At 36.8% G+C, this 23,839-nt stretch overlaps 1 protein-coding gene and 1 pseudogene across 2 annotated transcripts in view; both read left to right on the top strand.

Annotated features, from left to right (window-relative positions):
- The window catches only part of Tenm1 (teneurin transmembrane protein 1), an 889,292-nt gene that overhangs the window by 529,972 nt on the left and 335,481 nt on the right, over positions 1–23,839 (top strand).
- On the top strand, positions 3,919–4,316 carry LOC108349252 (60S ribosomal protein L23 pseudogene; annotated as a pseudogene).

Here is a 23,839-nt window from a genome sequence, read left to right as displayed (position 1 = left end):
CATTTAAAATGTTATGAGGAAAAATGCTTAGACTTCCATTCCACTCAAAAAATCATGCTACTACCAAAGCCAAGAACTGAAACTAAAAAGGAAAGAAAAATTATTAATAGGAGATGGAAGATGAAGATCAAATGCTTACTCCTCTTAGGATTACTAATATCAAAGACTGGAGAAAACAAGTGCTTGTAAGTATATAGGGGAGGAAAAAAACTCTTACACATTGTTAAATGGAATGCAAGTTACTAAAACCACTATGAAAATTGATGTATAGGGTCCTCAAAACCCTGAAAAGTGGCATCCAATTCCACTACTTCTGTGTATATACTAGAAGAAATCAAATCGATTTGTTAAAGAAATATTTGTTCCATTCTAACTGAATGGATAAGATGTTATGTGTAGAAAATGATGTGCTATTCAGCCATAAAAAGAAGAAATTATATTATTTGCAACAAATGAGTGATCCTAGAGAATATTTTTCTAAACAAAATAAGAAATACTCAGAAAGATTCATTCTGCATGGACTCACTCATGTGGAATATTGAGTAGCATCAAAAAGTAAAGGTGGAATGTTGTTACCAAGGCATGCAATGAATGAAAAGAGGGTTGTAGATATGTTGTTGACAGTATACAAAATTTTATGAGTAAGATAGGAGTAATACATTTGGCAATATTATACAACAAATTTTAAAACACACTTGTATACATGAAAAACGCAAACGTGCCAAGCCATCACCACAAAAACGATAACTATGTGCGATAATGTTTATGCTAAGTAGCTACATTGAGTAATTCTAGGGGGACATTCATATTGTACACCATCAAAATTCCATCCTCTTTGTTTTTCTTAAAGAAGACAATATAAAGAAAAACATTCATGGTGAAAGAGAGATAGATATAAAGACACTTCGTGTATTATTTATTGGTACTGAATAATTGGAAATACCTACCTTAAGAGATACCAAGATATTAGAACAAGAGAGAAAAGAAAATGAAAGCTGGTGCCCCAGGGAACACTGATGTTCCACAGGGCTTGAAAGTGAATCTCATAAGTTGACTAGGAAGAAGAAACCTGAAGGATTGCAAGAAAGTCATTAAATACTATACATGGATGGAATTATGGTTCTCCACATGTGCTCTGAGGATCACCAAAGATTGTCAGGATCTCTTATCAGGATTCCTCTCAGGAATCCATAAACTAAAATCATTTTCATTGTGCCAAAATCAAGTATGTATCCTTCTCATCACAATTCTCTTATTAGGCAGTGTCATTTTCCAGAAGCCATCTGACATGTAAGACTGTAAGAGTGCATGGAAAGTAGGATATGATGATGTAACTTTCTTTTATAAGCCAGCCGTTAACGATTTTCAAACATGTAGAGCAATTACATTCATTTCAATAATTGTATGAATTTTAAAAATTTATTTATTTGTTTTACATCCCAATCATAGCTTTCTCTCACTTCTCTCATCCCCGTCCATCCCTCTTACCTGCCATCCCCCCATTCCCCATCCCATTCTTTGAGGAAAAACAAAAGCATCCCATGGATATCAACCCTCCTTGGCATATCAAGTTGCACTAGGAATAGATGCATCCTCTCTAATTGATCCCAGACAAGGCAGTCAGTTAGGGAAAGTGGTTCAAAAGCAGGCAACAAACTCAGAGACAGCCCCTGCTCCTATTGTTAGTGGTCCAACATGAAAACTAAGCTGCACATCTGTTACATATATGTAGGGGTCCTATGTTCATACCATGCATATTCTTCGGTTGGTGGTTCAGTATCTGTGAGGCCCTATGGGCCTAGGTTAGTTGATTCTGTAGTTCTTCTCATGCTATCCTACAGCCATCTTGCTCCTTCAATCCGTCCTCCTGCTCTTCCACAAGAATCCCCAAGCTCCAACTCATGTTTCACTGTGGATCTCTACATCAGTTTCCTTCAGCTCCTTGGTGAAACCCTCTGAGAGGACAGTTATGCTAGTTTCCTGTCTGCAAGTATAGGAGAATATCATTAATAGTATCAGTAGTGGGCTCATTCTCTCTCATGTCATGGGTGTCACTCAGTCTCTTCTATCTTTATCCCTGCACATCTTGTAAGCAGGGCAATTTAGGTTCTAATGGTTTGTGGCAGAGTTATTGTACACATCCATTGGAAGTCTTAACTGGTTACAGGAGGAGCCCATTTCAGGTTCCATATCCTCTATTGCTATGAGTCTTAGCTAGGGTCACTCTCATAGGTTCCTGGGAGTTTCCCTTGTCCTAGGTTTCTGGTTCATTCCAAAGATGCTCCCACCACCAACCCCAGTTCTCATACTCTGTTCTCTCTGATTTTTTTAAAAAATGCAATTATCGTAAAGTATGACCTTTATGTTAAATGTAATAGTTTATACTTATTGTTCAACTAGTCAATAAATACTTTAGAATTATCAGTTAGAGTGTCTAAAACAATAAACACCAACAGACTTAATACATCAATGAAAGTTCTTTAACATTTTCAGTAAGTTTTCAGAGTCAAAATTGCTTATGAAACTAAAAAAAAAAATTGTAAAAAGCCAAAGTAAATAAAAGAAGTTCTAGAAGTGTGATTAAAGGACAAGATGATTGCTTAGTGTTTGTTCCAATATAGAGAGGCTTACAGGATAAATACAACAAGAAGAAAAAAGGTTTAATAATATGATAAATGTTGGTGATAAAATTTTAAAGCAATCAGACTTATGGTAAACTTCGTGGAAAATAACATACAAAAATAGGACTATATTAAAATCTTAGGTATAAGACTTGAGGTGCTAGATGTGGTTCTCTGATTTATTTTAGACTTCAGTAAAACACAATATTAAAATACTTTACATACGAGTCATTTGTTTTGTAAAGGAATACACTTTGGCTCCACATGACTTCACAATATAGTCTTTCTTGAATGCAGTGCTAAATATCGTTATATTGATGTGCACAGAACAGTTAAGTAACATTTGTACCTGGAAATCCATATCATGGCATGGTTTCTAAAGAATTCCTCTCTTGGTTCCTTTATTTCTGACTATAGGACAATAATGAATAAATTAAGAGGGTGCCAGATGACCCACTGGGATTTTCTTCTGATTAAATCTCGTCAGAATATTGCCATCTAGTTATTATAGACATTATAAAACATATTGTAGCCGACTTTGAAAGAAATTGACTACCATGAGAGTTCCTAATGCTTGGCTTTATAGTTGCCAGATACTGGGTTAAATGTGAAACTTTAACTGCTAGAAAATGCATATATATATAACTTTGTGCTTTGTAAAGAACATTTGATTCTATTTCATTTTTTTCTCGTCAAGGGAACCTGATGTGCAGATCAAATAATCCAGACACTACAGGTTAGTGTATGTGCATAGAACCTAGATGGTAGTGAAGCTCTCAGATACACTAGTTGTATATCTACCAGAAATCAATACAAAGGTGATTTTGACAGCAAGCATTCTGTGCTGCCAAACAATGTGTTTCAGAGTGCATGTACTCTGCACAGCAATAGGCTCAAGTTTTGTCAAATCAAGTAAATTTTTGTTGTTGTTGCAGACAAAGCTGTTATTCCAGTTTTTTGTTTACCTCATTTAAGGAATGATCTAGATTCCCATTCATCTTGGAAGTTAGATTTCAATTAAACATACATATTAGCATGTCAAATAACAATAAGACATTGCTTTTCTGTGCACAATAATCCTGAAAATACTTTACAAAATTAAGTCATAAAACGTTGGAATTAGGTCAAAAATATTAACCAGAAAACCATCGAAAGGATTTTGGGTTTCTTTTTTACTCAAAAGGAGAAATCAAGTTAATAGTAAATTTATAACATATAAAAATGGGGTGAAGGAGAGATGCTAGCTGTCAAGAAACTAGAGTCACTTTCTGACTCTTTCTGGGATCTCAAGATATGAAATTGAGGACGTGGTGGGCCATCTGGAATGAAATCCCAGATATCCCTGTGTCTTCAAGTAGGCGCTGTGATCAACTATGCTGACAATTCAGGAGCCAAAAATTTGTATATCATATCTGTGAGGGGAATCAAGGAATGGCTAAAGAGACTTCCTGTGGCTGGTGTGGGTGGCATGGTGTTGTTCAAGAAAGACAAGCCAGAGTCAGAGGAAATTACCATCCAGCAGTGGTAATTTGACATCGAAGAAAAGATGGCCGGTTTCTTTATTTTGAACATGATGCAGGGGCCACAGTAAACAATAATGGTGAGATGGAAAGTTCTGCTGTCACAGGTCTGGTTGCAAAGGAGTGTACAGACTTGTGGCCCAGGCCTGCACCCAATGCAGAAAGCGTTGCATAATTCTCCAGTGTATTTGTAAAATATATTCATTAAAAAGCTTTGCTCCATACACAGGCTGCTCTGAGGGCCGTTGTACATATGTAACAGAGGACTACCATGTCTGTCCTCAGTGGGACAGGATTGCCTAATCCTGTAGAGACTTGATGTCCCAGGGAAGCACATGGAAAGGGAGTAGCACCCTCTCAGACATGAAGGGTAGGGGGTATGGGGTAAAGAACTATGGGAGGGGGGACTGGGCTGGGGGCAACATTTTGGATGTAAAAAATAAGATAATTAAAAAAACTATACATAGCCTGTTGGCAGAAAGCATTAACTTTGCTTCAAAAATAGGAAGGAAGGGAAGAAAAAAGACTCTTGCTTCTTTGCTCCCTTCCCCTCTGTCCCTGTCCCTTCTCTCCCTACCCCCACCCCTTCCATCAACATGCCCATGACTAGCCTCCTTTCCTCTCCTCTCCTCTTCTTCTCTCATTAAACGACTCCACATGGAAAAAAAGAAAGAAGAAAGGAAAGAAAAGAAAAGGAAAGGAAAGAAAGAAACAAGACAGACAGTTGGACAGAAAGAGAGAGAGAGAGAGAGAGAGAGAGAGAGAGAAAGAAGGAGGAGGAAGAGGAGGAGGAGGAAGAGAGAGAGAGAGAGAGAGAGAGAGAGAGAGAGAGAGAGAGAGAGAGAGAGAACTAGATTCAAATAGGATGCTGTTCACAGGGCAGTGCTCATAAGCTACCCCTGAAGATACCAAACTCTGCTGATCCTCCAGTCCACTTTATAAAGTGGTACAGTGTTTTCATATGAACTACTTTCATTACTTTTAATGTGGTGTAAATGATGTCTGTAAGGTTGTTGTCATGTATTGCTTAGAGGACAACTGAGAGGCTCCCAGAGCCTGACAATTACACAGGCAGATGCTCCCAGCCAACCATTGAACTGAGAATAGGGTCCCCCGTGGAGGAGATAGAGAAAGGACAGAGGTGGCTGAGGGGGTTTGCAACCCCATAGGAAGAACAACATCAACCAACCAGACCCCCCCAGAGCTCCCAGGGACTAAACCACCAACCAAAAGAGTACACATGGAGGGACCCATGGCTCCAGCTGTGTATGTTGCAGAGGTTGGGCCTTGTGGGAGGAGAGACCCTTGGTCCTGTGAACTCTTGACGCCCCAGTGCAGGGGAGGCAAGAGAGAAACAGGAGGGAGTGGGTGGGTGAGTGGGGAAGCACCCTCATGGAGGCAGAGAGTAGGGGCTGGGATGGGGTTTTCTGAAGAGTGAAACTGGGAAAGAGCATAAAATTTGAAATGTAAATAAAGAAAATATCCAAGAAAAGAAAAGAATAAAGAAAAATCTTTATGTTTAAAACAATATTCTTTTGCAGGACTTTTCTACCCATAGTTACTTGAATTTACAGATACCCAAACTATAGATAAAGAGAGTGAGCTAGGACTATTCTATGAATGAACATAGTGGCTTTTTTGTTTTTTATTTTCCCCCTCTCTCATTTCCCCTCCCCCTGTTTCTATCAAGATGCTCCCACTCCCATCTCAACATCCTGCCATTCCCCTACACTGCGGAAAGAAGCCTTCACAGGACCAAGAGCATCTCCTCCTATTGATGCCAGACAATGTCATCCTCTGCTACATATGCAAACCCCTTCAACTCTTTCAGTCTTACTGATACAGATGAGGATGCTTGCAGCTAACCATTGGACTGAGCACAGAGACCCCAATGGAGGAGTTAGAGAAAGGACTGAAGGAGTGGCTTTTTTAAAAGGAGACAACGTGCTACTTCTAGGTGTAGGATCATAGGAACTAAATGCTTTGAAGCTGTCAAGCAGTTTGTGAATTTCCCCACCAACTAGCATAGAGACAAATCAAGTCTTTAACTTATTTTCTATTACACACACACAGGCACACGCAGTTGCACGTGCACATGTACATGTACATGTGCGTGCACACACACACACTCACACACACACACACACACACACACACACACAATTATATAATCAGAATACCAAGGTGTGGCCTCAGAAAGTTTAATAAATGTTTCAGTTGGTTTTTTAACCTAATTGAACCATTTGTTATTTGGGTGTTCTGTTTTAATGCTGGGAGCAATACAATAAAGAATATCATGTGCATGGTATTTCTTTAGGGTATAGTAAAACACTTGCATAAACATTAGAATGTAAGATATTGTAGAGCTAGCATTCATTAAGGTTTACCAACATATGAGGTTGTGGGAGTATCTGGAAGCCAGATGGAACAAATGGATCCTTTCTTTGTCGAGCCTAAAATACAGGCTGTTTCAAGATTGAACAAAACCCAAACAAGCCCTTCGTATCGTTGGTATCTCTTTTTGTCGGTTGTACATTTTTAGTTTGGTTTCCCTGTCCAAGCCTTTCCTGGGGATTAGTCAGCACAAATGCCTCATAGCTGCAAGGCAAAACATATTCTTTAAATCAATGACATAGTAAGCATTTAAAAATCCCATCAGCAAAGACACAGGAAGGATTGAACTGTTAACTGAACTTTCAAAAACTAATAAAATGAAAATAAAATCCAATGGTTATCCATTGAATATCCACTTTCCTAAAATCAAAAAAGCATTACTAATTATTAGTATACATAAAAAGATGAACAATATAGCCCCAGTTTGTCAATAATTATAGTATGCATGTCTTTGTGATTTCAATAATTAGGGAAAATATTTAGATTGATCACAGACTATCTTAATAGCAATACAGCTAATGAGACTAAGGCAATGCTTTGTTATTTCAGCCTCTTAGCTCTCTTCCATCAGGACTGAAGTCCACAGTCTCATTCATCCTTTATGTCCCAATCCTCTTCCCATCGAATAAAATTCAGGCCAAGAGCTAATGAACTGAGCAAGTGCAGAACTTTGCCAAAAATCTGTTAAAAATGTTTAAAGTTAAGACAAGAATGTTACAATAATATAGTTTACATAAAGATTTTGTTTTCTCTTGAAAAGATAAAGAATCTGGCACACTGAGACTTGCAGCCTATTTGTTCCTATGTTTGCTGAATATTTTCTGTGTGTCAAGTATTATTTTGATCTTATTATATCAGAGATAATATGCTAGTCATTGAAACCCAATAAGATCTCTTATTTAAAAGAAAATGATATTGCCAGTCCGTCAGAATACTCACTTCACCCCTTTCCTTCTTGGTCTTCCCTATTTCTTCCTGCATGTACAATTAAGCTCATATATATATATATATATATATATATATATAGTGGATTATAAAATCTAAACGTTTGTTCAATATATAATCCTTGATATATCAATTGACAGAAATTAAAAGCAATCAAAACTTAATAGTAATGAAAATGCCTCATATTCAAACTGTGGTTTTGAAATACATCCCTACTTAAATATGTGTGGGCAATCACCTATTTCTAGGCCTCTGGAAGGAAAAAGAAGCAAGAAAATACTCATGCTTCTACAGATGACACAAGTGGGCTTCTTACTAGCTCCAGTTGGAAATCAAAAATACTACTGTGCCTCTTACAGAAAAAAGGCTTTTGCACACATGGATGCAATAGCCACTGTAACTGCATGCACATCACATGGACAAGATGAAACTGTCCAAAATACCAGCTTTGATGGAAAGGGCACCTATGAAGTTCCAACCATAGCTAAGGAACCATTTGAAATACATGGTTGCTGGAAGGAGGACAGTTAGTTTTTGGGGTGGGGTTGTTTGTATGTTTTTTTTTGCTTTTTGGTTTTGTCTTCTGAAATAAGGCCCCTAAGAGGCTACCCTTAATCTAGTACATGGCCTTATACCCAAGCATATGTTGGTATCACTAAGAAGACTCAATGGCTTTTCTAAAAGAACATATGAAATCAGGAGAGAATATCATGTGGTGATAGAGGAGGAATTAAAGAGGAGCAACTGGAGGGGTGGATGTGATAAAACATACATACATTATGAAAATCTCAAACAATAAAAATCCATTTTCCCATAACAAAAATGAAAATATTTTAGTTACAAATGCATTAAATAAAGTGGATATAAATTGTTCTTTAACACATTTCAATTTTATTACACCTAATCATAGCATCCTCATAATCAGATATTGATTCACTAATGAAGAGGCTGAGATTCAGAGAACTTAACTATCATAATTTTGTACACAACAGATAGTAAGTGAAAAGGCCATTATTCTTTGGGGTTTACTGATTACTTATTAGATTAATTGCACTTTAATAACAAGTTGTTATTATATATTTTCCTCATGTTAATATCTTTATCATATTTTTGCAATATGACTTGTGATTGAACTCTTATCTTTTTTGCATTGCTTTTTATTAAATCTTACAGCTTATTGGGTATTTGAGTAATTTTCCATATGTTGCTCTTATACACAATAGAATCTGAAACATCAATGTTTTATATTTTTTTATATTTTAGTATAACATTTTAACATGGAATTACTGTATGGGACTATTTAAAACATATTCCAATACTGTCACTTTATTTTGAATTTTTCCCAAATATGGTATAATATTTTATACTATTAGCAATATATGAGAGTGCTCTGAATCTTTGAAAACCTTCATTACCATCATTTATGATTTTTATATTTCTACAAAAGAAAGAAATGAAATGTTTTGATAAATACATTTGGTTTTTCATGTTTTAATACACATTCACATCATATATATTGAACCATAAGTGAAAAAACGTATACCTTTAAGGTACATGACATGATGTTTTGATTCAGGTGTATCTTTTGAATTAATAACCAAAATTCTTTTAGGTAACCTATCCATCACTCTATAAAGTTGTATTTTTGGTGCTAAGAGACTTTAAAATCTTTTTTTTTTTTTTTTTTTTACTTAAGCAGTTTTAATTCTTTGTTTTAATCCATATACTGTAGTTTTCACTGAGCCTTTCAACAAGTTTTCTTTTATCCCTTAAAACAGGAAGACAGTGTAGCACAAGAAAAGTGTTTAGGGCCTTTAGTTCAAAGAGCATTGCTGTTCTAGATGAATTAAATAGAAACCAAAAATGTTCTCCACTCTCTCCTGACTTTGTTTCTTCACTTGGATTTCTTTTCTTTTTTTTTTTTTTTTATGGCAAGACTGAACTTTATTTTTTTTTCTGAGAATATTCTTTATTTTTTTTTGATGTTTCACTTTTTTTTTTTTTATTAACTTGAGTATTTCTTATATACATTTCGAGTGTTATTCCCTTTCCCGGTTTCCGGGCAAACATCCCCCTCCCCCCTCCCCTTCCTTATGGGTGTTCCCCTCCCAACCCTCCCCCCATTGCCGCCCTCCCCCCATAGACTAGTTCACTGTGGGTTCAGTCTTAGCAGGACCCAGGGCTTCCCCTTCCACTGGTGCTCTTACTAGGATATTCATTGCTACCTATGGGGTCAGAGTCCAGGGTCAGTCCATGTATAGTCTTTAGGTAGTGGCTTAGTCCCTGGAAGCTCTGGTTGCTTGGCATTGTTGTACTTTTGGGGTCTCGAGCCCCTTCAAGCTCTTCCAGTTCTTTCTCTGATTCCTTCAATAGGGGACCTATTCTCAGTTCAGTGGTTTGCTGCTGGCATTCGCCTCTATATTTGCTGTATTCTGGCTGTGTCTCTCAGGAGCGATCTACATCCGGCTCCTGTCGGTCTGCACTTCTTTGCTTCATCCATCTTGTCTAATTGGGTGGCTGTATATGTATGGGCCACATGTGGGGCAGGCTCTGAATGGGTGTTCCTTCAGTCTCTGTTTTAATCTTTGCCTCTCCCTTCCCTGCCAAGGGTATTCTTTTTCCTCATTTAAAGAAGGAGTGAAGCATTCACATTTTGATCATCCGTCTTGAGTTTCGTTTGTTCTAGGGATCTAGGGTAATTCAAGCATTTGGGCTAATAGCCACTTATCAATGAGTGCATACCATGTATGTCTTTCTGTGATTGGGTTAGCTCACTCAGGATGATATTTTCCAGTTCCAACCATTTGCCTACGAATTTCATAAACTCGTTGTTTTTGATAGCTGAGTGAGACTTTAAAATCTTATTGTAGGAAGTCAGAGAGTTGACCAAATATAAAAACATGTGTCACCCAAACTCCACAAACAAGTTCTAACCCTAAACTCTTAGCAGAAGACACGAAGTAATGCTCCCAGTTTACCATCTAATAGCCACAAGCCACAAATCCAGGCATCACACACACAGACTCAACACTATATCCATACTATAAATAATAATAACAACAATAAATGGAATAAACATTAAAAAATTACCATCATGTGTGGAAATAAAAAGAGGTCATGATGGTAGAAAGGGGACCAGCAGCAGAGAAGAGGTGGTAAAATAGGACAGCAAAAACAAAGTGTGTATAAGAATACTATAATAGGGGCTGGAGCGATGGCTCAGCAGTTAAGAGCACTGACTGCTCTTCCAGAGATCCTGAGTTCAAATCCAAGCAACCACATGGTGGCTCACAACCATCTGTAATGGGATCTGATGCCCTCTTCTGGTGTGTCTGAAGACAGCTACAGTGTACTCATATACATAAAGGAATAAATAAACCTAAAAATGCTGTAATAAATGTATGTTGTTAAAACAATTCATTCCAATATTGCATTTAATAGAAAAGAAGATGAGAGACACATGAAAAAGTAGCTCTGATTTAGAGATTTTCATGTTAATTCCTCTTGCATTTTTGGTGAATGACATGACCACATACATATTTATATACTGCATGCACAATAAAAAATCATTTTAGTTTTTATTAAATTCAAATTAGCAGATAAAATGAGTTAATCAGTTATGGAATTTTCATACATGTGTCATATTTTGTATTTATCCTCTTTCTTATTTAAGTATCTTTTAATAACTTTCTTAATTTTACACTAGATTTAAAAGTGATTTCTCTACTATTGTTATAGTATTAGATTATTCTCAATTTGACTATATTCTTACCTTGTACTAAATTTTATTTTTTCATTCTTATCATTTATATATGTGTTGGGGGCCTCATATCAGCTGGTGTATGCTGCCTGGTTGGTGGCCCAGTATCTGAGAGATCCCAGGAGTCCAGCTTATTTGAGACTGGTCTTCATATAGGGTTGCCCTCCTCCTCATCTTCTTCCAGCTTTTCTCTAATCCAACCAAAGGGGACAGATGCTTCTTTCCGTTGGTTGTGTATAAGTATCTGCCATTGTCTCTGTCAGCTGCTTGTTGGGCCTCTCAGAGGGCAGCCATGCTAGGCTCCTGACTCTCTGTACATCATAGCCTCAGTAACAGTGTCAGGCCTTGGGGCCTCCCCGTGAGCAGATCCCAGTTTGGGTCTGTCACTGTACCTCCTTTTCCTAAGGCTCTTCTCCATTTTTTTCTTGGGATTCTTTCAGACTGGAACAATTCTGGGTCAGAGGTTTTAACTGTGAGGTGGCAACCCCATCCCTCACTTGATGCCCTCTCTTTCTACTGGAGGTGAGGTCTATGAGTTCCCTCTCCCCACTGTAGGGCATTTCATCGTGGGTCCCTCTCTTTGAATCCTGAGAGTCTGTCACCTTCCAGGTCTCTGGTACATTCTAGAGCCCCCCACCCCCACTGCCCCACCCCACCCCACACCCCACCTACATCCTGAGGTTGGTTGTTTCCATTCTTTCTCATGGATCTCAGGGCTTTAGCTCTTTTCCCCCACCCACCACCTGATCATGCCTCCCTCTTCCCCTCCCTGTTCCCTCTCCAATCCAGGTCCCTCCCTCCCTCTCCCCTCCTGTGATTGCTTTTTTCTCCCTCCCAAGTGGGATCGAGGCATCCTCACTTGGCTCCTTCCTCTTGTTAGCATTCTTGAGTTCTGAGGACTGTAGCATAGGTATTCTAAACATTTCTTGGCTAATATCCACGTATTAATGCATACATACTACGCATGTCCTTTTTGGGTCTTCTTTTCTAGGTGAATAATTCTTTGTTAAGTAGGTCTGTAGGTCATGAACTCCTTTAACTGCTCGTTGCCTGAGAAAGACTTTATATCGTCTTCATTTCTGAATAACAACTTCACCAGTTAGAATATTATTAGTGAAGGAGAGTTAGAGGACATAGGTAAACTAGGAAAAAAAAATCAGGCTTCCTGAGATAGCTGTTTCTTGTTCCCATAAAACACTGTGAGGAGAAATGTCAGAAAGGCATGGGAGCAGTTACCAAAATAGGACTGACAGAGGAAAGGAGAAGACATAGGGGACCTATAAAGCATCAAACCCAGCATCAGTTTAATGGACTTCCAGTCGTAGGCTTCTCTAATTCAGAATGTAGAACATTGTTACCCTTTCCTTCATGACTTAGTCTTTCCTTCTCAAATTCTTTGTTCTTGTTTTTTTTAATTTTCTCCCCGATATTAACCTTCTATTTCTCTCTCTCCTCCAATACTTTGTTACTGCTAAGAAACAAAACTTGTCAATACCCTAGACAAGCACTCTTGCCCATTACATTTATTGGAGAATTTGGGAATCTGAAGGGAATTTTCTCTCTTTCAGTGCTTTGAAAGGATTTTACTGAGAAATCCACTGATGATGGATGGTCTTAGAGATGCTGTCATTATGTGATAAGTTTTCTTTTGCTAAATCAAAATTCTATTATCTATAGCTCTCAGAATTGTTCAGTTTCTTTAAATTTAAAGTTCTTTTATTTTGTTAATCTAGATGTTTCTTTCTCTCTTAAGATTTGATGAGTGCTGTTATTATTTCTTTAAATATGATTTTAATTCATTATCATCCATGATTCCTCCTGAAACTCCTATGCTGCATATGTTGGTTCATGTGGTGCCTATATGTCCCATATATATGTGTGTGTGTGTGTGTGTGTGTGTGAGAGAGAGAGAGAGAGAGAGAGAGAGAGAGAGAGGGAGAGGGAGAGAGAGAGAGAGGGAGAGAGAGAGAGAGAGAGAGAGAGAGAGAGAGAGAGAGAGAGGGAGAGGGAGGGAGAGAGAGAGAGTTCAGTGATACTGTCTTCACAACACATTCTTCAGTGGGTGAAGTTTCCATTTGGTCATTTTTTGTAGTTTTTAATCATGAGTCGATCTTCATACAGTGCTCTCTCTTATTTTGTTCTTTTCAGGGCTTTATTTAGAAATATGTTCACTTACTATTCACTGAATTTTAAGTTGTTTATTTTCAGTTCTTTATCAAAATGTTCATATATACCTCTTTTTCTGTATGGTTATTTACAATTGGATTCTTTTGACCTGTCATGCTTCCCTGATTATTTGTGGTCATTTTAGCTTTGTCACATCCTATAGTCACAGACTATCCTTACCTCTTCATTAGTTTGCTTTTCCAAAGATTATACATGGATGGTTTTGGAGGTTCTGTGGGTAAGCTTATTCCAGGAATGTTTGATGAGTTGCTCTTGGTACTTGATACTCAGGGAGACTGACTTGAAGCCAGATCCTATAGATGGCACTGGCCTGGAATGGAAACTTGGGACATAAGGAAAACTGGGAACTTGAGGTCCTGTGTGCTAAGGGCCCACAAGATGCAGATACAGAACTTGAGCCTGTTTCAATAACAGTCAGAATGGATGATGAGTGTTTGGGAGTCTAATGCTAATGAAATAGGTCTGTGACCTGTTTGTGGGTGCTGACCTTAAGCTAGAACCACAAGAAAGATTGAATTGATGCCTTGGGTATTTAACATCACCCTCAAGACCACAAGTATTTATTTAGCACAGTAGAGTGCCAACAGCCTTGATCTATTGTGACTAGCCTAGAAATAGGACTTTCTGGAGTGCATCTTGTACTGGAGTCCAGTGTGAATGGGCTCACATCCTTCTTTTTCTTCAAACACAGAGAATTGCTCTCTCTACAATGAATTGCAAGGGCTTAAAGAAAGGGTGTAGAGAATATGAAACTCTCCTTTCCATACTCTTTGATGGATCTTTTTGAAAGAAAGCTCTATGTACCTCTCGAGTGTTTTAATCTTTCACTTAAATTCATTAGTTCATGGAAAGGGATTTTTGAACATGAATACTTATTCAAATTAATGTTTCTGCTGCTACTTCACCATTTAACTAAAATCACTCCCCTTGGTTATATTATTAAATTACCACTGTGGTTGAACACTTTAAATTGCCACTATTAAAGTACTTTTCCACCTTTCTTGAATTACCTCTTGATATTCTTTGTCTATTTCTATTTATGGTTTTACCAGCTATTTATTGATTTATACAGAGATTTATAGCTGCTATATATTTAACATATACTGCTTATTTTACTATTGTATAAAATATAATGAAAACTCTAGTTTTAAGTCAGAAAACAATGAAATCAAGATACTGACATATTCATTTCCCATTATGTACTAATACCATGAAAATTGCTTCAAGAAGCATTAAGAATAATTTCATATTTATTTTCACATATTATGTGAACATTAGAAAACTTATCACCACCAACCTATGTTTATATCTTTTTTTAATATACCAAGCCTTTGGACAATAGTTTTAATAGAAATGTCAAGGTTTATATAAAAAGAACAAGAAACTATGAATCCAATTGAATATATGCATACACACACACATATGTGTGTGTGTGCATTTGTGGGTGTGTTTATGTGCTCACTCATATGTGTGTGTGTGTCTGTGTGTGTGTGTGTCTGTGTGTGTGTTACACGGAGTTTAGTTTATATGGCCTAGTAATGCCGTATAATTATCAGTGTCTTTATACAAGTTTATTATTTTACTGATAGGAATGTGTTTGCTTAGAAGACTTTTTTAGTCTTTCAAGTATGTCACATACAAGAGATATGTTGACCAAACTTGCTTTGAATAATCAGTCTGAGGCAAAGATCAGAGATTTATCTCTTCTTGCAAAAGCAGCTGGTTGTCACAAAAGTTAACCTATAGCATAGACCTCATTAGCCTAATATCTAAACTAAATTACTTGTAGACTAAATGCCATTAATACGAGTGTAGATTCCTTTTGCACTGAATAAGATAAAAGCTTGGGAAATTAAGACTATGATACAAAACTAATGTGTACTAGCATCTACGTTGTACAGTCATCTTCAATAAAATGAACAGACTTGTTTTCCCACAGTATTTCCTTTCCAAACTAAGTGGTTACTTTTAGATTACATTTATATTTACAGAAAATTTAAAACATTAGTAGTGAGATTTCTTATAACCTTTTCATCTGGGTTCCTTCTTCCGTGAACAGCCTCTCATGCAGACATGTGGTACACCTATGATACTAGTGCTGGTGATTCTGTGGCAAGGCAATCACATGTCTGAGGCAAGGTTAGAACACACAATGAGACCACGGGCAGCCTGTACTACCTGGCATCTTTGCTACTTTTCTATATAATTGTTGTATTAAAATACTCTGACGTAGGCAACTTAGAAGAGAGTTTAATTGGACGTTAAGGATTAGAAGCTATGGTGCAACAGCATGGTAGCAGGTGGCTGGAACAGCATTTGAGAACTCACATCTCTATCCACAAAGAGGCAAAGAAGGCTAACTCAAAACGGTCTTAGTCTTTTGAAGCCTCAAAACCCATCCCCAGTTATCCACCCTTGACAGCTTTAAAAATCTTAGTTTCTCTAATTTATGATAATTTTTTTACCAAGAGAATCCAAAATTGACAACTTCCAAACCCCAGTAATCATAATGACATAGAAAAGAAAAGGAGTAGTTTTAAATAATGATGGTAAGAGAAGATGGAAGAATGTCTTCACTTGGAATTAAAAAGTTAGGTAGAGGCTTGCTTTATAGTTATAAAGCCATGTACAGATTACAGCTGAAGTTCTCTCCAAACTCAAGTCCCTCCAGATTAAAATGAAAAAATAAAGCTTGGTTTGATAACATGCACTACTGTCCTAGTACTTAGATGGCGGAAGGAGAAGAATCCACTTTGAGTTAATGGCAATCAAATCTCTAAACAGTGAAACACATTATTAAAAAGCAAAATGTAGACTGACGGAACAAGTTGCTTAATCAGAAAAGCATTCAAAGCATCGACTACTACCAAAGATTGGGAACATAAATCAATGAAGAGATCTTTACTTTTAAAAACAAAAATATATAGGACAAATCCATAAGAAGGAGAGAGAACTGCATTCGTCTGTCTGTTTTGTGATCTCCATCGATGAAATTTTAGCTTAGATATTTCTGGAAGAACATGAATATTATTTCCCATAGGTACTCAAACCTGATGTGGGGAGGGGGAGAGGAAAGGACATTGGGAATCTAAAAGACTTTCATCATCAATAATATCATAAACAACAGTTTGAGTTATAGTGGAAGGAAAACTTCATTGAGCTAAGATAAATTAAAATGAAAAATGAATGGAAAATTTATGCAATCAAAAGTGCTGGTTCCTGATTAAGTTGATATTTTTGCTTCATAATTTGGGAAATTAAAAATTGTCTATCATTATGGTACTATTCCTTCCAAATTCACAAAGCAAATAATAGCAGACAAAAACTAAAATTTGAGTTCTAGAGAACACTTATTAGTGCTGAGACTTGAGATGAAAGCATTAAATAACTGTGTCTGTCTGATAAGGGTTACACAGATGGGCCTGCTATGCAACTGCAAATGGAGATCATATATTAAACCTGCGATAAGGTACCCAAATAGACATGTTATTTATAAATATTGCTGCAGCTTTGGATGGGAAAATATAAAATACATACTAAATGTAAGCTTTAAGATAATATAACATAGAACTGAGATATTAAAATGATTTATTACTTAGATAGAATCTTTTCTAGCCTGAATATTGGATACAATGAGGACGATACTAAGCAGGAATAAATGCAACCACACTGCAACAAAGAATAATTCATTTCATTTAGGAGAGGAAAGAGGAGAATTCAAAACACATGGGACAACAAGAAAGGTGTCCTCGTTGTCTCTGTTTCACTGTCTCAGAATTAACTGGCACTTAATGGTATTATTCCATTAAAAATAGTGTATACTGCTTCAAGCTAAAATGATTTTCCTTTCTCTCTTAAAAATGTTAATTCCCTTTCTTCCAAAATAATTACTACCCATATCTGGCACAGCAGATGTTTATGGTTGCCAAAATATGGGATCTCAAAGCCATGTTGACTACACTGAAATTTCTTTGAAAATGGTCAGTTAAGTAGATTTTATTTATTTTCATTATGTAGAAAGGCACAGATAGTATTCTCAGTAAAAAGTAGTAGATGTATAACTTTAGGAAAAGAAGAACTTGAATGAAATTGCTGAGGCAAAAATAAGACTGGCATAAATAAACATACATTAAGTCTCTTATTTAGTTCTTGAAAATGCTTCACTGAAAACTAATAGTTTTCAATCCTACATATAATCTGGTTATTACCAGAATAGAACTGAGATGGAAAGGTCATTTATCAAAGACGGTAGTTCACTCATAAACCAATTTGATGTTTAACATAATAAAAATGGGATTTGTTTTAAGACAGAAAGATAACCTGCTTTCTGCAATCTTTGCAATCAGTCTGTTTAACTCAAGTATTGTTTACATTTGCGACAGTATTCCCGATTGCAGAAGTGGTTAGTGTCAAAAATGTCCACAAAAGCAATAGTCTGAAGAGATTGTTTGCCATACAAGTTAATTTAAAAGCCTGCAGTCATCAGGGGCCACCATCTGGGTGACGTACGTGGTGGATTTTTCAGGATAGGATCTGTCCAATATGTAAGTTGAGCTGTAGCTTTGACAAGCTTTGGAAGTAATGTACAAATCTGGGGGATTCTGTAGCCCAAAGGAATGTGAAGCAAGGCAAGAAAGGGAACTGGTGATGGGCAGAAAGTGATGACAAAACTGGAAAATAATTGAAGCCAAGAATGTGTCACATACTTTTATTCTGTGACATCAACCAAAATGATCAGACTTTATTGATGAGACAGACTTCAAATAGTCTGAGCATAACTATTTAGGAAAATTAAAAATGATATCCCCAAAGATTTTGCAACTGGTAGCTGTATATGCTGATAATGCCCCCTCAGAAGGCTTGAGGTCCATCACCAGCATCCTTGTCAAGTGGTTCACAATCACCTGTAACTCCGGGTCCAGGAGTCTGCAATCCACTTCTGCTCTGCTTGGGCACCTGCACTCACAGGCACAGATACACAGGCAGACAGACACACATACATTCACCTAACTTTACCAAATAAAATAATTACTTATTGTTGAGATATTGCTTAGCCAACCCTATTATTGAAGTTTCATGGAGACAGCTTTCCTGTCATATATAGAAAATAATCTTGCTGCAGACTTCCTCAGTCCTCTGACTCTCACAATCTTTAAACTCCCTCCTCTAAAACATTCCCTGAATGTTGTGTTGTGAATATATTAATTGAAGTTGGGTACCCTGTTGTTTGTTCGCCAGTTGATAGACAAATGTGGATGGGGAAATATGGGTCCCCACAACTGCACACACACACAACCACCCACACACACACACACACACACACACACACACACACATATATATATATATATTTGTATATATATATATGCTATTAAAAACTTCTGAAAGGGAGAGGTAGTAGGTAATTGATACTCCCCAGAGTTGAATTGGTTATCTAAAACCAAGCAATCAGCCCTAAAATATACACATAAGAGCAACACTGAATAAGACCACTAAACTGTATTTTTGCTTAATGACAATTTAGAAATATATTTATTTTTATAGCAATATATTTTTGCATTTTATTTATTTCTTTAAAAAACAAACAGGCAGCAAAAAGCCAAATGAACTAAAAAACAAAAAACAAATAAAGAAAAAACAGAAATACTCATAAACTCATAAAAGACTCTCTCATAGACAGAGAGAGAGAGAGAGAGAGAGAGAGAGAGAGAGAGGCCAAAGTATACAAGCAAAAGGCCAATAAAAATGTTTGAGGAAAGCAATTTGAGACAAATTGTGTAAGAAATACTAAATGCCAGCCACAGAGTTCATTCTGTGTTGCTCATCTACTGCTAGGTATGGACCTTGCCATAATGCATTAATATATCCAGTGAGACTCCATTGGAGAAAACTAATATTTCTATGCTAGTGTGTGTCTGTTGGTGATAGCTCCTTCATTACAGTTAGGATCCAAGTCCACTTCAGAATCTCATTTCTAAAGCCCAGTCTGATTTGAACCTGTACAGGTCACATGCATGCTGCCACAGTCTCTGAATTTATATATGCCTTAGTACTCTTGCGTCTGAAGGACATTCTTTCTCTGGAGTCATCTGTCACCTCTTCTGAATAGATTCTTGATCCCTGATATGGGTGTAACGAACACATCCCCCAAAGGACTTAGTGTTCCAAGGTCTCTCACTCTCTGCACATTGTCCATTTGTTGATCTCTGTGCGAGTTCCCATCTACTGCAAGAATAAGCTTCTTTGATGATGGCTGAGTAAGACATTAACCTGAGTCCCAACCAGGTTTGGGCACTGCAAGTCCCTGGTACAAAGTATTTCTAGTATCAGCAACTGACAATGAAGGATGGAGACAGGTTAAAAGAGGATGAGAGGATCCATGGGCCAAGTTCTGTTTATATTTTATTCACATATTTGTGTGGATGGTAATAATAATTAAAGAATATAGTTCATAAATTTGGAAGGACATGTGGAGGAATACGAGAGAATTTGGAGAAAGAAGAGGAATGTGAAAAATATATAAATTCAGTGCATACATGAAAATTTTGAAATCAATTTACTATTTTTTAAAAATCAAATACTTTTAAAATGCTTGAAACATTGTGTGTGTGTGTGTCTAAAACACACACACACACAAATAAAACTAAAAAAGGGATCAAATAAAACAATGCCTGTATCCATTCAACTTCATTAAGGTATTATTTATCACTTAAGTTATTTTTACTTAAAAATATATGTGGAAACACCCTTATATAAGAAGGGGAGAGGGAGGGAATAGGAGGCTTATGGCCAGGAAACTGGGCCATAAGGGAATAACATTTGAAATGAAAATAAAAAATATCCAATAAAAGTATACGAATACACATCATTGCAAAGAGATTGCAACAATAGTTCAAAATATTAAAGCATTCTTTGGGTTTCTCCAACTCCCATTCTAAAGAACCGTAGTTGAGTATTTCTTGTTTTAATATGTTTCTGTGCATTTGCTTATGTAGAGATACATGTTTTCTTTTTAAACAGAATCACAGGATATGCATTTTTCTGCAACATTTGCCATATAAATCCTGCCATGTCAGCACATAAAGGTCATTCTGTGGTTTGTTCATACATATTTGATACCTAGATCCTTGAGTAAAGATTTGTTTATTTCTAAGATACAGTGACATCTACCATGGGCTGAGTTTAACCACTACCATGAAGTCACTGAAGGCAGAACTGGAAAAGAATGTACAAAATGTGTTTTCATAAACAAGGAAAATTGGCACTAGCACATTTTTTCTCTCTATGTGAGTCCTTCCCTTTCTGTGTCCTTCTGGGTTTCTGGCTACATCACTGCATTTCTCTATTTGTCTCTCTGTCTCTGTCCATATTTCTCCCCTCTCCCTCCCTCCCTTCTTTCCTGCCTCCCTTCTTTCTTTTCTCTCACACTCTGTCTTTCTTGTTCCCTCTCCCAATAATTACAGGCTCATGGAAAAGGCAAAAATGTACAAAATTCTTGTATATGTAACTGAGATTCTTCTAATGTTAGAAATTTGCATAAGCATAATAAATTGCTAAACTGGAAAATTAACAATGGTATTATGCTATTAGCTGTGATGCTATTAGCTGAGTTTGGAGTTTAATGGAGTTATCTCCAGTTTTTCCTTCTTCCTATTTCAAAGTCTTATCTAGGATCCCATATTGCATTGAATTGTCTTGTCTTTTTGGTTTCTTCCCATCTAAGATTCATAGTATAAATTCTTTTAATGACTTGACATTTCCTTTTGCAAGAACTTTGCATTTATTTTTAACTAAAATAAAAGCATAAGATTTGACTGAGGAGATATATCTAAAGGTAATAGTACTTGTTGAACAAGTAAAAGTTCCTTAGATTGGATTCCAAGTTTCCACATTAAAAGCTTAGCTCTGCCATATGTGCCTATAACACTAGTTCAGGATGTTGGAATACGAAAACAGGACTATTGCTGAAGCTTATTAGCCAGCCAGCCTAGGCAAAAGCTAGCAAACTCGAGATTCTGCAAGAGAATCTGCCTCTTGGGAATAAGGCAGAGACAGATAGAACACGATACCTGATGTCTACACTCTGGCTGCTATATTTGTGGACATTGGAGAGTATATTCATGTACATACATGTGCATACATACATACATGCACTTATCACACACATACACATATATATCACAAACCCCCACAAAATTGTGTGTCAAGAAGCAATGTGCATATTATACATATAGTGCATGTCATATATAATAAAATATGTAATTAATATATACTATATAATTATATATAGTGATACTTAAATTGGGCTTGCAAAGGATTCTAAAATATGAGCACATCACTCTTTCACACAAAGAGCTCTGTTGGTTCTAATTTTTATGTATTTAAAAAGTCAGCCTGGACTTGCACATAATACATATAAATGTCTGATACACATGTATATGTAGAGTTTATATGAAGCTATGCCATTTGTGCGGACAATGCTCACTCCAAGAGCCATAAACTAAAAGCTTCAGAACTAGAAATGAGAAACTCCTTTTCCAAAAATAATTTATGTATTTACAATCCAACTGTTGCCCCCAGCCCCTCCCTGTCAGACTAAACGACTAGAAGAAAGTTTTCAAAGCAAATAGTCCTATGAAACAAGCTGGAGTAGCCATTCTAATATCCAATAAAATACACTTTCAACCAAGTGTTACCAAACAAGATGGGAAGGTCACTTCATATTCGTCAAAGGAAAAATCCACCAAGAGGAAGTCTCAATTCTGAACATATATGCCCCAAATTCAAGGGCACCCACATTTGTAAAAGAAACTTTACTAAAGCTCAAAACACCCATTGCACCTCACACATTAATAGTGGGAGACTTCAGCACCCCACTCTCACCGATGGACAGATCATGGAAACAGAAACTAAAAAGAGACACAGTGAAAGTAACAGAAGTTATGAACCAAATGGATTTAAAAGGTATCTATAGAACATTTCATCCTAAAACAAACGAATATACCTTCTTCTCAGTAATGCATGGTACCTTCTCCAAAACTGACCATATGATCAGACATAAAACAAATCTCAACAGATATAAGAAGATAGAAATAATTCCGAGCCTTCTATTAGATCACCCCATACTAAGGCTTGATTTCAATAACAACAAAAACAACAGAAAACCCAGATACTCAGGGAAACTAAATACCTTTCTACTCAAAAATAACTTGGTCATTGAATAAATAAAGAAATCAAAGACTTTATAGAATCCAATGAAAATGAATGCACAATATACCCAAACTTATAGGACAATATGAAAGCAGAGTTAAGAGGAAAATTCATAGTACAGAGTGCCTTCATTAAGAAATTGGAGAGATCCCAAACAAGCAACTTAACAGCACACCTGAAAGCCCTAGAACAGAAAGAACCAAACACACTCAAGAGGAGCAGACTTTAGGAAAAGGGCTGAAATCAACCAATTAGAAACAAGGAGACAGATACAAAGACTCAACAAAACCAAGAGCTGGTTCTTCAAGAAAATTAACAAGATAAACTCTTAGCCAAACTAACCAAAGGGCAAAGAGAAATCCTCTTTTGAGTTATTGGATATGTTATGCTCTTATCTGGGGGTAGCTCCCAGAGGTTAAATATATGTCCCTGATGCTGAAAACATCATGTACTTCAGACACAGTATCTGACCTGAAAGTCTCCATCCTGAGGACTAGACTTAATAGTAACAGAAGGTACCATACAAAATTCCAAGGGAGAGGAGAAACCAATAGTCACATCTAGCTGTTGTGCCTATGAACAACAAAAATGACCTATATAGCAATATATTCATAGGGATACAAAAATGGCATGCATATATTGTCTTATAGCTTGCTTAACATGGGGAAAACCATGCCTTGTACTGGAACCCCAGTCAACTACGTGGGACTAGTGAGGATCCCATTACAGATGGTTTTGACCCACCATGTGGTTGCTGGGAATTGAACTCTGGACCTCTGGAAGAGCAGTCAGTGTTCTTAACCACTAAGCCAGCTCTCCAGCCCCTTAGCCTATTAAGAACATACTACCACTAATTTACAAAAATAGCAGAATTTTTAGGTGCATTCTAAATGCACCTTATACCCACAATTAAGTGTAACTCTAAACCCTAGGCAGAGAAACATCTCTTTGCAACAGAAAGAAAACTTCACAGAAAAGTACAGTTGTTTAAACCGCAGATAACAATTTATTGTGGAGTTTCTAGCCCTGGTTAATACACCTCAACACAGAAAAAAAAGCTCAGAGAACTTCACAGAAAAGTGGGTAGAAAGATAGTAAGAACCACTGTACTATGAGATCTGTCACAAGACTTTCTTTCCTGGAAATAACAGGGAAACTTCACCTATGATTCTTCAATAACATGGCTTGCCTAAACAAGACAA

Source organism: Rattus norvegicus, chromosome X (assembly GCF_021556685.1).
Source record: "Rattus norvegicus strain SHRSP/BbbUtx chromosome X, alternate assembly SHRSP_T2T, whole genome shotgun sequence".
NCBI classification, from domain to species: Eukaryota; Metazoa; Chordata; class Mammalia; order Rodentia; family Muridae; genus Rattus; species Rattus norvegicus.
This window is presented reverse-complemented; position numbering and strand designations above follow the sequence as displayed.